Source organism: Castor canadensis, chromosome 8 (assembly GCF_047511655.1).
Source record: "Castor canadensis chromosome 8, mCasCan1.hap1v2, whole genome shotgun sequence".
Taxonomy (NCBI): domain Eukaryota; kingdom Metazoa; phylum Chordata; class Mammalia; order Rodentia; family Castoridae; genus Castor; species Castor canadensis.
The window spans coordinates 105,391,733-105,407,401 of NC_133393.1; the positions used below are offsets into that span (position 1 = coordinate 105,391,733).

At 40.0% G+C, this 15,669-nt stretch overlaps 1 long non-coding RNA gene across 2 annotated transcripts in view; it reads right to left on the reverse strand.

The window, feature by feature from the left end:
• Positions 1–15,669, reverse strand: part of LOC141425550 (uncharacterized) — a 56,726-nt gene that overhangs the window by 17,656 nt on the left and 23,401 nt on the right. Inside the window, exons 2-3 of one of the 2 annotated variants that reach the window (XR_012450523.1) lie at positions 14,415–14,516; positions 7,132–7,352 (exon numbers count right to left, since the gene is read on the reverse strand). This is a non-coding gene — a long non-coding RNA (uncharacterized lncRNA). Of the gene's footprint in view, positions 1–7,131; positions 7,353–14,414; positions 14,517–15,669 lie in introns of those variants that run through there. The other variant, XR_012450522.1, reaches the window with a different exon arrangement.

Here is a 15,669-nt window from a genome sequence, read left to right on the forward strand (position 1 = left end):
TGGCCAACCCTGAGGGAAAAGTGGGGACAGCCAAACCAAACCAATCAACCAACCAACAAAACCAATCAACCAAACCAACCAACCAATGAACCAAACCAACCAAACTAACCAATCAAATAAAATCAAAATAACCAATCAAACCAACCAACAAACCAACCAAGCCTAGTCTACCCAACTAACCAAACCAACAAACCAAGCCAACCAACCAATCAACAAACCAACAAACCATTCAAACCAAAGAAATCAACAAAACAAACTGAACCAACCAGCCAGCCAACCAAATCAAATAAAACCAAAATCAACCAACCAACCAACCAAAAAAAACCAACAAACCAAACCAAACCAAATCAAACCAAACCAAACCACCCATCCAACCAACCCAATAACTAACCAACCAAACAAAAAACAACCAACCGATCAACCAACCAACCATGCTGAACACATTTCCAGATTTCAAACTTAATCTCTCTCCATAAACTGTCTGCTGTTCTTTGGTTTTTCAGGATCTCAGAAGTTGTTTTTTACATTTTGTGTAGAGGTTGCAGGGCGTTGCCATATGAGAAGCAAAACGCTATTCCACATTATGCTAGACCAGTGGATTAATGTTTGAAAATGCATCACAGTAAGTGGGAAAGGGATTAAAACACCTGCAACTCACTGAGTCGAAGCGACTCATTTGGGCTTCTGTAAAAGACCATAAGGTTTTTGAAATTCATTTTTCCCTCTCTAAAATCAAAAGAACATGGACAATAAAGCTTGAAGGATCCAGCTTAAGTGCTAGTTCTAGCACTTACAAGCAGAGTGACCTATGCCTAGTTTCTTTATCTGTAAAATTCAGGTAATAATATATAACTTTCTGGGTTGTACTGGAGATGACCAAAAGGTATATGTGAAATGCACACACTACATTGCCTTTGAAAGACCCGGATGTCTTTCAAAGAGCTTGGTATACTCCTTTTACCTTTTTTTTTTTATCATCCAATTGTCCAGTAAGTACACAGCACTGACATATTTTGGCATTTGCTAGGCAATTATCCCGAGCATCCCAGCATGCATGCTGAGAAAACAGCTCAGTGAGAATGAGTGTCTTTGTAAGGAAAAGTGTTGGTGTGAATAGGGCTGGCTTTCTGCCGGGGATGCAGGGTTCAGTGGGGCTGCCGCCAGTTGTCTGCAGTGTTAGCCAGAGAAATCAACTCACAGTCCTCCTGGCACCTACTACTGGACTTGGGTAAACAAAATTATAGCCTTTAAAAAGAGAAGAGGGAAAGCAACCAAGAACCCCACTCGCCATGTAAACAGGATGTCCACTGAACAGCAGTTGGAGATGTTTATATTCTGTTCAGGGGACAATTGACAAAAGGTCTCTGGGAGCCTTTATTGCTGCCCATGGCCCTGGTCTGCCAGGAGTGGTGGTGGTTGGGTTCTTCCCAGCTTTGTGTGTGTTGTGAATGCTGGGCTTCAGCTGAGAGCTCCTGGGTTGTGTTGGCTGGAGCTGAGATGCAGTGCTTTGAGACGTGGGGCCTGGGTACCTGCCAAAGGCCCTTTATGCACAGAGAAGGTCATTCTGGTGTCCACTGTACAGTTTTCAGCATGCCTCCTGTGACCTATTAAAGAGTGATCTTACTGATAGCTCACTCAGAGTAAGGCAGCAGGCTATCAGTACTTCACATTGAACACTCACAATTTTATAACCTTCATTTTTTCAGTCTAGACAGCTCTGCACAGATAAGCTACTGGATTTGAAGTCATGTGAGTTAGATTGTCAAAGCTGGGCTAAATAGTAAACTAAGTGAAAACTGGTATCCCCCTGCCAAGTTCAACATTCTACCTCTACTGGCCCAGTAAGTGTCAAAAAGAAAAAAATTCGTTGAATGCTTTTTTGTCTGTTTTTGCAGTCCTGGGCATTGAACTCAGGGATTCTGAATCATTGAGCTACACTCTCAACCCTGAATAATTTTTTGTGGGGCAAAATACTGGGGTTTGAACTAATGACTTTGTGTTAGCTACACAGGGCTCTACCACTTGAACTACACTTCCAGCACTTCTTCTTTAGGTTCTTTTTCAGGTAGAGTCTTGCATTTTTGTCTGGGGCTAGCTCCAGGCAGTGATCCTCCTTCCTAGGTCTCCCACATAACTGGAATGACAGGCAGGAAGTGCCATGCCCAGTTTATTTTGTTGAGTTGGGGTCTCGCTAATTTTTTGCCCAGGCTGGCCTTGAACTGCAATTCTCCTCACCTTAGCCTCCTGAGTAGCTGGGATTACAGATGTGAATCACTGTTCCTGTCCCCATACATTGATTTTTTTTTTGGTATTCTGTTTTGTGTTATCATATTATTGCTGTACTGGGGGTACATTGTGGCATTTACAAAAGTGCTTACAATATATTTTAGTTAAATTCACCCCCTCCACCATTCTCCTTTATCTCTTTCTCCCTTATTCTTAGAATAGTTTCAATAGGTCTCATTTTTCTATTTTCATACGTGAGCACATAGTATTTCTACCACATTCACCCTTCTATACCATTTCTCCTGCATGATTTTTGGAAAAATTTACTAAAACTCTGTTCTCCACCAACTTTCTGCAGAAGTCTTTCTTTTCACAGGAGTGAGATCACATTACATCATTTATGTCACAGGTTCCTGTATTGGTCCCAGGGACCCTGGGCACAACACTGGCTGCAAATGGGTCTTAGGTGTAGGCTGAGGTATAAGGGCAGTGGATGAATTGGACAAGTGTCTAACAAGAAGGCAAGTCCTGCTTTCATCCAGGTTTTTCTGGAATTCTAGGCAAGGACAGCATCTCCTGAGGCATCCAACCCAGTTTATTCCTGAGCAACAGAAAGAATGAAAGCAGACATTGGTCTTGGATGGGCTGTGTCTCTGACGCACAATGCCTGGAAGGCAGGTTTGCTGCCCATCTTCCTAGACACAAGTGGGTTTGAATGGAGTTGTGAAGATCTCTATAATGCTAGGAGGTGGTCCCTTTGCCTTTATAATTCCAAATGTAATTGGTTGAGACTTAAACAGACAAGAGCGGCATACTTGCTTTGCAGAAAGGATGAGGACATGCATATACCTAGTTCCAGAAGAAAACATGGTCCTTCTAAAGTCTAACTTTTAAATTAGAGGGAGTCTCAGTCAGCAGCCTTTCTCTCTCTATTCAGGTCCCCTCATAGAAGATGGATAGGTGGTAGCAAGGGCTCCCTTTGAAATGTTTGGTTTCCCTGCCTGGGGTTGAGGCCACAATTGCCTCAATATCATTAGCATGTCACAGTCAAGTGCAGATTGTTGTTTTTAAATAGCTCAAGTTTTAGGAATATTGCTGAAAATAAAAGCATTCCAAAGACTGTTCAATTTAGCGTTTGTGTTGTTTGTGTGGTAGTAAAATGCTGGAAATGATGAGGTCTTGTGTGTTATATTTATACATGTGTGCCCATGTGTGTATATATCTTTGTTGTTGGTGGTGAAATTTTTGTAATGTTAACTATTACATTGTGAACTAAGGAAGCCTCTCTCCCAGGATCTTGAATCCATCAGTTGATAAGTTGTTCAGTCTGGATTCACCAGGCCACAGATAGTGGAGTTTAGGGAGCAGTCTGAGACAAAAGGTATCATTCAACATCTTTCTCAGTGGCCTCTTTTCCTTAGGTTCATTCCTTACTGCACACAGCATAGACTTTCACCATCTTGCTGCCTCTCATCCAGTAGCCCTTGGGTGTCCAGTGTGGGCTTTCATTTTAGAAGCTTCTTTCACAATGTGTAGCCCATCAAGTTGGGTGGCCTTGTCCAGATCTGCTAGCATACTAGTGCATGACATTTTTAAAATCTTACTTTATGAAGAAAGATCCTGTACTTGATCTTATCAGTATAAGTTTGGAAGATGCTAGAAGAATCTAACCACTTCTGCCCATGTTTCCTATTCAAACTGGGTTGGCACTCTTACCTCCAATCTGCTTGATCCAGTGCCAAATTTTAACCTTGATACTCTGCATATGTGACCTACTCTCTAGTCTCATGCCTGCTTATGCAATGCACACACATGCAAGCACACACACACACACACACACACACACACACACACACACACACACCTCTCCAATCTATCTACACTTAAAGAATCCCCTATCTGAGGGTATAAATGTTGACTATTCTGAGAGGATGGGTTATTTTCTTTGGGCCAACACGTGTTAATAAACAATATCAAAAAGACATGAAGACAATGGTCTCTGTTGGGAGAATCTCTCCTTTTTGACTCTCTACATTTCTCTTTGGAGTTACTGTTTGATACATATACTCTATAAAATTTCAGCGCTGAGCCCAGTTTCACAAGTGTGTAAGTTTAGGTCTGAGCTTCTGTTGAAAGTCACAGTGATCAGGCAGAGGGGATCACAGAAGTGCCAACTAGTATGATAGGATATACATTAGGGCTTGTGGAAAGAATCAGAATTTATCTTTGGTACAGGTGTCCTTCCTGATCTGGATGGAATAAGTTTTATTACTAGCAAAGTGAGTTAACATCATTTTCCATCAAGAAATTTTTTGTTTGGTCACATCAGCCATAGTCACATGTGGGATCTGATCCCAGGGTTTTATTGTTGTGACTGGGAACTGTGATCCAACACATTTCACAACAGCCCACTACTCCATAGTCTTGTTGACCTATCACACCTGCCCAGGTGTGTGGCCATGAAGGGCTGTGATCTTTTCCTCTGGTTTCCATCTTTCTCTTCGTTGCCACTTGGTTAATGTGGCTGTTCTAACCTTCTTCACTATTCACCAGTGGTTGCTGCTTCTGAAGGGTTCTTGTCATGTTGCCATGGCTCTAGAGAGCAACAAGACCTTCTCACCAAGCTTGACTAAGGATTACAGATCTTCCAAGTGAAGGATGTTTTTGTCTCTGAAAGTGACAGATCTTTCAGCTAACCTTAAGGCTGAAGCATTATCTTGTAACTCAGTTTTAGAATTAGCTGCTGGAGTCCAGAGGAGCACTCCAATCACAAAGTAAGGGTTTGGGAGATAGGATTTTTGTTTATTTTTTAATTTTTGTTTTTGTATTTTCTACACTTAAAATTTTCTACAATTACACTTCTCAATCTCATTTTCTGTCACTCTCCTTCTTTAAGAACCTGCATAACAAAAGTCACATTTTCTAATGCCCAAAAGCGTCTTCAAAATGTCCCCGTCGGTTATTGGTGAAACAAACACCAGGATGTGTTATTTTATAGATCATACAACATAGGAAGTGTACCCCTTTCACTCTGAATATTCTACATGGTTTTCTTGGACTCTGGCTTTCAGAGCAGAGCTCGAGTTTTCTGTTGATCTGAGCTGACTCTGGCAGACAGCTCAGTAAGTGATGGTTGTGGTTCACTTTTGGGGGACTTTGCCAGCAGAACTCAGCTCCCAATCTTTTGGAGAGGGAGGCAGGAGGGAAAGTAGCTGCAGCCACAGCAGCCAGAAAACTGTGGGTTCCACTGATGCCCTTGGCTCAGTCAATAGAAGAACATGAGAATCAAATGGATGATTTCCATTGATAGGGATCTGTTAGAGTCTGGGTGGAAGTAACTTAGAGCAAGGGAAGAACGGAGTAAGGTATGAGTAGAAAGATCCTGAAGACAGATTCACATTTACTAGGTTGCTTGTGGAGACTGTTAATGACTCAGTATTTCTTTGGACTGGAGAGTCATGGGACTCTTAAACTGAACATTTCTTTATTAAAAAAAGGAGAAAGAAAGACAGAGGTCAGGGAAGGAGGAAAAGCGAGGGAGGGAGAGGGAAACACACACACACACACACACACACACACACAGAGAGAGAGAGAGAGAGAGAGAGAGAGAGAGAGAGAGAGAAGGCAGACTCCCAAGAAAATATAAATTGGGCACTGGCAGAAAACCTGCTTCTTTTTGACTTCTTGCCATTAGAGAGTCATGCGAGTCTTAGGAATGGCAAACATCTGTTTGAAGGGCATCCCAGCCTTGGGTTGGCAGAGAACTCACAAGAAAACACACTAGATTTGACGTGTCGTTTTCATCAGTCAGCAAGTGTGGTGGGCAGCATTGTGGCTAAGGTGGTTGGGTATTAAGCACGGCTCAACTGTTCAATAAATATTTAGTGTGTTTATTGTGTACCAGTTTCTGTGCTCTGTGCTGGGGGTACAATAGTTACTAGGACCACCTATGACCCAAATAGCTTATTGCTTCACACAGACACTGGGATAAAAGTTCACAGTGTGCTCTCATGAATATATGATATTTTTATTATGGTTTTGGATGGTGAGGTTTAATATTTGGAGGGCAGTTATGACACTTGTAATATACATAGTGGGAGAGGCTAAGTTTTATTTGCTATCATGTGTATGAACTGAATAGCTAGCCATGTTTTCTTTTACTCATTAAAATATAATGTTAAAATTATGAAAACATTTTGAGATTTATGAATGTAAGTTTGTTCTTGCAGACTTTATGCTAGATGTTCTTCAGAATTCAAAATATTTCTGATTTTCTACAGGTAAAATGATAAAGTATCACATATTATGTAATATTCCCGGTGGGTGCTAAGGTGTAGTATCTTCTAATTAAGCTTATGAATATCCTTACCAATATTGACACCGGTTGTGATAAAGACTGTGCATTTCCAAATCCATTTCCAATTCCATTTCATTGTGCATTGCCAAATGCTCAATGAAAAAGATTTGCTCTTCAAAAACTAAGAACTGTAGATAACTCAGATGAGTTGAAGATTGGTGAGGTTCACTTACTTACTATTAACTATTAAATAGTTAATTGCTTCATATAGGCACTGGAATAAAAGCTCACAAAGCTTGTTGCCAAGAATATATCATATCTTCGCTGTGATCGTAGTATCAGATTGACCTACAAAACAGTTTTGACTTTTCCCTTCAAACACATTTAATTGAAGAAAATCCACACCCCCACTATGGAAGATCTTTTGCCATCACGTTTGGATTCTTTCCCCAGTCTTTGAGTCTGGTATTGTGTTGGAACCATTCTGCCTGTTGACTTTTTGTGAACTGTAACTTGAAGTAGGAATGGAATTCATCAGAGCCACACTAAAGCTTATGAATTTGAGCCAGAAAATAATTTATTTGATACACAACACAACATAGAGCCATTGTCCTGGCCATAGCCTGAGATACATCAGCATCAACAGCTGAACAGAAAGCAGTGGTGGAGAGATATAAGGATGGGCTGGTCACTGTAACTACTCTTGCTTGGCCTTCATTTCTCCAGCAACCCAAACTGCTTGACAGCTCAAGACCTTTGTTCTCTCATCCTGGAACACATTTCCTGTGACTTTTGAACAACCGCTTCTTTCTTATCATTCAGGCATCAGCTTAAATGGAACATCAGAGACAGACATTAAGGAATAGGTTTTTTTTTTTTTTTGTGAGATTTGTGGCAAATGTTTTATTTGTGCATACAGAATAACCACCCCCAAACCAAACTTTGCGAAATAAGAAAGGCAAGTTGTTTTTTTTTTTTTTCATTTTTCTTTTATTATTCATATGTGCATACAAGGCTTGGTTCATTTCCCCCCCCGCCCCCACCCCCTCCCTTACCACCCACTCTGCCCCCTCCCTCTCCCCCCCCTCAATACCCAGCAGAAACTATTTTGCCCTTATTTCTAATTTTGTTGAAGAGAGAGTATAAGCAATAATAGGAAGGAACAAGGGTTTTTGCTGGTTGAGATAAGGATAGCTATACAGGGCATTGACTCACATTGATTTCCTGTGCGTGGGTGTTACCTTCTAGGTTAATTCTTCTCGAATTAACCTTTTCTCTAGTTCCTGGTCCCCTTTTCCTATTGGCCTCAGTTGCTTTAAGGTATCTGCTTTAGTTTCTCTGCGTTAAGGGCAACAAATGCTAGCTAGATTTTTAGGTGTCTTACCTATCCTCACCCCTTCCTTGTGTGCTCTCGCTTTTATCATGTGCTCATAGTCCAATGCCCTTGTTGTGTTTGCCCTTGATCTAATGTCCACATTTGAGGGAGAACATACGATTTTTGGTCTTTTGAGCCAGGCTAACCTCACTCAGAATGATGTTCTCCAATTCCATCCATTTACCAGCGAATGATAACATTTCGTTCTTCTTCATGGCTGCATAAAATTCCATTGTGTATAGATACCACATTTTCTTAATCCATTCGTCAGTGCTGGGGCATCTTGGCTGTTTCCATAACTTGGCTATTGTGAATAGTGCCGCAATAAACATGGATGTGCAGGTGCCTCTGGAGTAACAGTCTTTTGGGTATATCCCCAAGAGTGGTATTGCTGGATCAAATGGTAGATCGATGTCCAGCTTTTTAAGTAGCCTCCAAATTTTTTTCCAGAGTGGTTGTACTAGTCTACATTCCCACCAACAGTGTAAGAGGGTTCCTTTTTCCCCGCATCCTCGCCAACACCTGTTGTTGGTGGTGTTGCTGATGATGGCTATTCTAACAGGGGTGAGGTGGAATCTTAGTGTGGTTTTAATTTGCATTTCCTTTATTGCTAGAGATGGTGAGCATTTTTTCATGTGTTTTCTGGCCATTTGAATTTCTTCTTTTGAGAAAGTTCTGTTTAGTTCACCTGCCCATTTCTTTATTGGTTCATTAGTTTTGGGAGAATTTAGTTTTTTAAGTTCCCTGTATATTCTGGTTATCAGTCCTTTGTCTGATGTATAGTTGGCAAATATTTTCTCCCACTCTGTGGGTGTTCTCTTCAGTTTAGAGACCATTTCTTTTGATGAACAGAAGCTTTTTAGTTTTATGAGGTCCCATTTATCTATGCTATCTCTTAGTTGCTGTGCTGCTGGGGTTTCATTGAGAAAGTTCTTACCTATACCTACTAACTCCAGAGTATTTCCTACTCTTTCTTGTATCAATTTAAGAGTTTGTGGTCTGATATTAAGATCCTTGATCCATTTTGAGTTAATCTTGGTATAGGGTGATAAACATGGATCTAGTTTCAGTTTTTTGCAGACTGCTAACCAGTTTTCCCAGCAGTTTTTGTTGAAGAGGCTGCTATTTCTCCATTGTATATTTTTAGCTCCTTTGTCAATGACAAGTTGGTTATAGTTGTGTGGCTTCATATCTGGGTCCTCTGTTCTGTTCTACTGGTCTGCATGTCTGTTTTTGTGCCAGTACCATGCTGTTTTTATTGTTATTGCTTTGTAATATAGTTTGTAGTCAGGTATTGTGATGCCACCTGCATTGTTCTTTTGACTGAGTATTGCCTTGGCTATTCGTGGCCTCTTGTGTTTCCATATAAATTTAACAGTAGATTTTTCAATCTCTTTAATGAATGTCATTGGAATTTTGATGGGAATTGCATTAAACATGTAGATTACTTTGGGGAGTATCGACATTTTTACTATGTTGATTCTACCAATCCATGAGCATGGGAGATCTCTCCACTTTCTATAGTCTTCCTCAATCTCTTTCTTCAGAAGTGTATAGTTTTCCTTGTAGAGGTCTTTCATGTCTTTTGTTAGGTTTACACCTAGGTATTTGATTTTTTTTGAGGCTATTGTAAATGGAATTGTTTTCATATATTCTTTTTCCGTTTGCTCATTGTTAGTGTATAGAAATGCTAATGATTTTTCTATGTTGATTTTATATCCTGCTACCTTGCTATAGCTATTGATGATGTCTAGAAGCTTCTGAGCAGAGTTTTTTGGGTCTTTAAGGTATAGGATCATGTCGTCTGCAAATAGGGCTATTTTGACAGTTTCTTTACCTATTTGTATTCCTTTTATTCCTTCTTCTTGCCTAATTGCTCTGGCTAGGAATTCCAGTACTATGTTGAATAGGAGTGGAGATAGTGGGCATCCTTGTCTGGTTCCTGATTTTAGAGGGAATGGTTTTAGTTTTTCTCCGTTAAGTATAATGCTGGCTGTAGGTTTGTCATATATAGCTTTTATAATGTTGAGGAACTTTCTTTCTATTCCTAGTTTTCTTAGAGCTTTTATCATGAAATGATGTTGGATCTTATCAAAGGCTTTTTCTGCATCTATTGAGATGATCAAGTGGTTTTTGTCTTTGCTTCTGTTAATGTGGTTTATTATGTTTATTGATTTTCGTATGTTGAACCACCCCTGCATCCCTGGGATGAAGTCTACTTGGTCGTGGTGAATAATCTTTTTGATGTGTTGCTGAATTCGGTTTGCCATTATTTTGTTGAGGATTTTTGCATCAATGTTCATTAAGGAGATTGGCCTATAGTTCTCCTTTTTGGAGGTGTCTTTGCCTGGTTTTGGGATAAGTGTAATACTGGCTTCATAAAATGTGTTTGGCAGTTTTCCTTCCCTTTCTATTTTGTGGAACAGTTTAAGGAGGGTTGGTATCAGTTCTTCTTTAAAGGTCTGATAGAATTCAGCAGAGAATCCATCAGGTCCTGGACTTTTCTTTTTGGGGAGACTCTTGATTGCTGCTTCAATTTCATTTTGTGTTATAGGTCTATTCAGGTGATTAATTTCCTCTTGGTTCAGTTTTGGATGATCATATGTATCTAGAAATCTGTCCATTTCTTTTAGATTTTCAAATTTATTTGAATATAGGTTCTCAAAGTAGTCTCTGATGATTTCCTGGACTTCCATGGTGTTTGTTGTTATCTCCCCTTTTGCATTCCTAATTCTACTAATTTGGGTTTTTTCTCTCCTCATTTTAGTCAGGTTTGCCAGGGGTCTATCGATCTTGTTTATTTTTTCAAAGAACCAGCTTTTTGTTTCATTAATTCTTTGTATAGTTCTTTTGGTTTCTATTTTGTTGATTTCAGCTCTTATTTTTATTATTTCTCTCCTTCTATTTGTTTTGGGATTTGCTTGTTCTTGTTTTTCTAGGCGTTTGAGATGTATCATTAGGTCATTGATTTGGGATCTTTCAATATTTTTAATATATGCACTCATGGCTATAAACTTTCCTCTCAAGACTGCCTTAGCTGTGTCCCATATGTTCTGGTAGGTTGTGTTTTCATTTTCATTGACTTCCAGGAACTTTTTAATTTCCTCTTTTATTGCATCAATGATCCATTCTTCATTAAGTAATGAGTTATTTAGTTTCCAGTTGTTTGCATGTTTTTTGTCTTTACTTTTGTTGTTGAGTTCTACTTTTACTGCATTGTGATCAGATAGTATGCACGGTATTATTTGTATTTTCTTATATTTGCTGAGGCTTGCTTTGTGCCCTAGGATATGATCTATTTTGGAGAGGGTTCCATGGGCTGCTGAGAAGAATGTATATTGTGTAGAGGTTGGATGAAATGTTCTGTAGACATCTACTAGGTCCATTTGATCTATTGCATATTTTAGATCTTGTATTTCTTTATTGAGTTTTTGTTTGGATGACCTATCTATTGATGATAATGGGGTGTTAAAGTCTCCCACAACCACTGTGTTGGGGTTTATATGTGCTTTTAGGTCTTTCAGGGTATGTTTGATGAAATTGGGTGCGTTGACCTTGGGTGCGTACAGATTGATGATTATTATTTCCTTTTGGTCTATTTCCCCTTTTATTAGTATGGAATGTCCTTCTTTATCTCGTTTGATCAATGTAGGTTTGAAGTCTACTTTGTCAGAGATAAGTATTGCTACTCCTGCCTGTTTTTGGGGGCCATTGGCTTGGTAAATCTTCTTCCAGCCTTTCATCCTAAGCATATGCTTATTTCTGTTGGTGAGATAAGTCTCCTGTAAGCAATAAATTGTTGGATCTTCTTTTTTAATTCATTTTGTCAAACGGTGTCTTTTGATGGGTGAATTAAGTCCATTAACATTGAGCGTTAGTACTGATAGGTATGTAGTGATTCCTGCCATTTAGTTGTCTTAGTTGTTTGAAGGTTTGATTGTGTGTACCTAACTTGATGTTACTCTCTACTGTCTTGCTTTTTCTTATCCTGTGGTTTGGTGCGGCCTGCCTTTTCATGGTTAAGTTGGGTGTCACTTTCTGTGTGCAGGATCCCTTGCAGAATCTTTTGTAATGGTGGCTTTGTGGTCACATATTGTTTTAGTTTCTGCTTATCATGGAAGACTTTTATTGCTCCATCTATTTTGAATGCTAGCTTTGCTGGGTAGAGTATCCTGGGGTTGAAGTTATTTTCATTCAGTGCCCGGAAGATCTCACCCCATGCTCTTCTTGCTTTTAATGTTTCTGTTGAGAAGTCTGCTGTGATTTTGATGGGTTTACCTTTGTATGTTACTTGTTTTTTCTCTCTTACAGCCTTCAATATTCTTTCCTTAGCTTCTGAACTTGTTGTTTTAATGATATGTCGTGGAGTAGTTCTATTTTGATCTGGTCTGTTTGGTGTCCTGGAGGCCTCTTGCATCTGTATGGGAATATCTTTCTGTAGATTTGGGAAATTTTCCATTATTATTTTGTTGAATATATTACGCATTCCCTTCGCTTGCACCTCTTCTCCTTCTTCGATGCCCATGATTCTCAAGTTTGGTCTTTTGATGGAGTCAGTGAGTTCTTGCATTTTCTTTTCACAGGTCTTGAGTTGTTTAATTAATAGTTCTTCAGTTTTTCCTTTAATTACCATTTCATCTTCAAATTCTGAGATTCTGTCTTCTGTTTGTTCTATTCTGCTGGATTGGCCTTCCGTTTTGTTTTGTAGTTCTGTTTCATTCTTTTTTCTGAGGTTTTCCACATCCTGGCTGTTTTCTTCTTTAATGTTGTCTATTTTTGTCCTGAGTTCATTTATCCATTTATTCATTGTGTTCTCTCTTTCACTTTGGTGTTTATACAGTGCTTCTATGGTTTCCTTTATTTCTTCTTTTGCTTTTTCAAATTCTCTATTTTTATTGTCTTGGAATTTCTTGAGTGTCTCCTGTACATTTTGGTTGACCCTATCCAGTATCATCTCTATAAAATTCTCATTGAGTACTTGTAGTATGTCTTCTTTTAAATTATTCTTGTGGGCTTCATTGGGTCCTTTGGCATAGTTTATCTTCATTTTGTTGGAGTCTGGATCTGAGTTTCTGTTCTCTTCATTCCCCTCTGGTTCCTGTACTAATTTTTTGCTGTGGGGAAACTGGTTTCCCTGTTTTTTCTGTCTTCCTGTCATTGTCCTTGGTGTTGTTACTGTCCCTGTACTGTGTGCAATTAAGTATTTTCTAGCTTGTAATAATAACAATGGTAATATTTAGAATGGAAGGGTGAGCTGAGATGGAAAGCAAGAAGTTAAAGAAAAGGGGAAAACAAATATACAGACTAGAGGGAGAAAGCAGAATATGATATCAGACAAGAGAGTTTCAAAGGTATAAACAGGGAGTGTTAGTGTACTAATCAACAGTAAGCTGAACAGACATTAGAGAGACAGAGAGAGGATTGAAAATCAAAGATAAAAAAAATAAAAAATAAGTAAATGAAAGTAATATCTATATATAAAAATGAATTAAAATAAAATGGAAAATGGAAAATTAAAAAAAAAAAAACCAAAAAACTTCCAAGTTTATATGCAATGCAGTTTCAGTGTTAATAATTTGGGTGTCCGTTTCAATCTCCAGTCCTGGAGTTGGTGCCTCAGATGTTGTTCTGTAGTTGTCTCATCAAAGGGGATGCATAAAGTAGAACAAAACTACACACTCACACACACACACACACACACACACACACACACACACACACACAAAGCCCCACCAAGTGTCCCAAGTTCAAATGCAATACAGTTTCAGTAAGTTTTTCGGCTTGCAGGTGTAATTCGGTTGTTCTCTCATCAAAGGTAGGGAGAAAAAGAAAAAAAGCATATGGAGGCAGTTCTGAGAGCAGTATCTGCAACTGTGGCTTGCCTGCCTGCTGCTCTCAGCCTGTAGCTGGTGTTATTTATGCAGGTCTCTGGGGTGAGCTAGCACTCACCTGGTCCCACAGGCTTTGTTTGTTCAGAGTTCTCCTGTGCGGGAGCCTCTGCTACAAGCTTTCCCCTTTCCAAGCACTGGGAAACGTGACACTGCCCCCGCGTTGTCAGGCCTGCGTATTTATTTACAGTTCACGTGGGAGGTGGGTCTTCCCCCCTCTCCTGTGCAGTTTTCCTCCCACTGCCACTTTCACAAGCTTTCCTGCTCCTGCTTACTGGGCGGTGCTGCTGCTATTGCTGGCCGCCATGTTTGTTTACAGTTCACGTGGGAAGTGGGTCTTCCCTCCTCTCACAAGCTTCCCCACTCCTGGTTGCTGGGCGCGCGCCCCGCTCCCGCCAGAGCCTCTCCAGCCCGCCTGGCTTGTTTATTCACAGTCCCGGGAAGGATTCCCTTCCCCCAATCTTCAGCGCTCAGGGCGCCCCACCCTCTTTCCTGCGTGTCTTAACTGTTCTTATTGCTTATTACTCAGTTTCTCTTTTTTTCCCAGGTGGAGGTCAGTCTGTCCAGGGGGCTATGCTGCTCTGGCCCAGGCTTGTCTGTGGGGGTACTGCGGTACTGCGAAGCTCACCTGGTCCGCGTCTTCCCAAGCCGTATGGGCGCCGGCCACTGGCGGCCCCGTGGGTCCTCCTCATTTCTCCGTTTAACGTGAAGTGGAGATTCTCTGCACCGGCTGGAGATGTGGAGAGGTCAAAGTTATGCCTTTTCTCAGTGATTATGCCTGCAAAGTGTGTCTCCAGCGTCTCTCCAAGATTTCACTATAGGAGGGTCGCTTTCTGCTTCCTACCTCTAGCCGCCATCTTGCTCTCTCCCGACATTAAGGAATAGTTTATCAAATCACCCTATCCAATGTCCACTCCCTCTAGTATTACTCCAGTTTATCATCTCAAAGTACTTCTATGAAATAAACTTGGTATTTCTTTACTTATTTATTTGTTCATTATTTTTCTCCTTCATAGAGCACCAACTTTTCTGGCTTGTTGACTGGATCCGTACCTAAAGAAGTGCCTGGCACAGTAAGGGACCCAGTAAATATTTGTCTGGTGCCTGAGGGACCTTCGAAATATCATTATTTCTCCTACTTTATAATGTCCATACCCCCTCCATCCCAGCATTGTAATGTTCCTCCTGCAACAAGTGCTCCGGAAGGAAAATATTGGAAATGTGATAAAGTAGGAAGCATGACAGAATGTTAAATTAGCTTTATAAACTGTGATTCATAAATCATAGTTCCATCTGTTTTATGACAGAGTGAGAACAGCAAAAATTTTCCACAAGATAGAAACTAAAAACAAAGACAAGACATGAATTTCAACTCATGGAGAGTCTGTTGCTATTATTTCGGATCATCTCCCCTCTCCTCTCCTCTTGAACATTCAGTTTAGTTACACTACATCTTTCTGTAATAGTCTCAGGAATTTGTTCTGAGCAGACATTGATTTCTTCCAGTGTAAATGATTCTGCCTCATTGCTCCATGCTTGGCACTTAGAAACCTCTCCACAAATATTTGAAAACTTCACTACTCTGAGTTAATTCTTCTGAGTTAATTATGGTTTTTTTTTTTATAAAATAGAAATATACTTTAGAAAAGGTAACTTACTTAAAAAATCCATTTATTCACACTCTAGCTTATCTCATTGACAGATTCAATGAAATAAAAGGTACAGGCTAATTTCTTGAGCATGGCTTATCACTTGGGTAGGACAGGTCTGGGTACTGGTAAGGCATGGCAATGGACTGCTCAAAGACAGAGTGTTCTGAGCAGTAATGGGACAATAGGAGGGGACAGAGAAAAGAGGAAGCATTGCCAAGGCAACTTACTCCC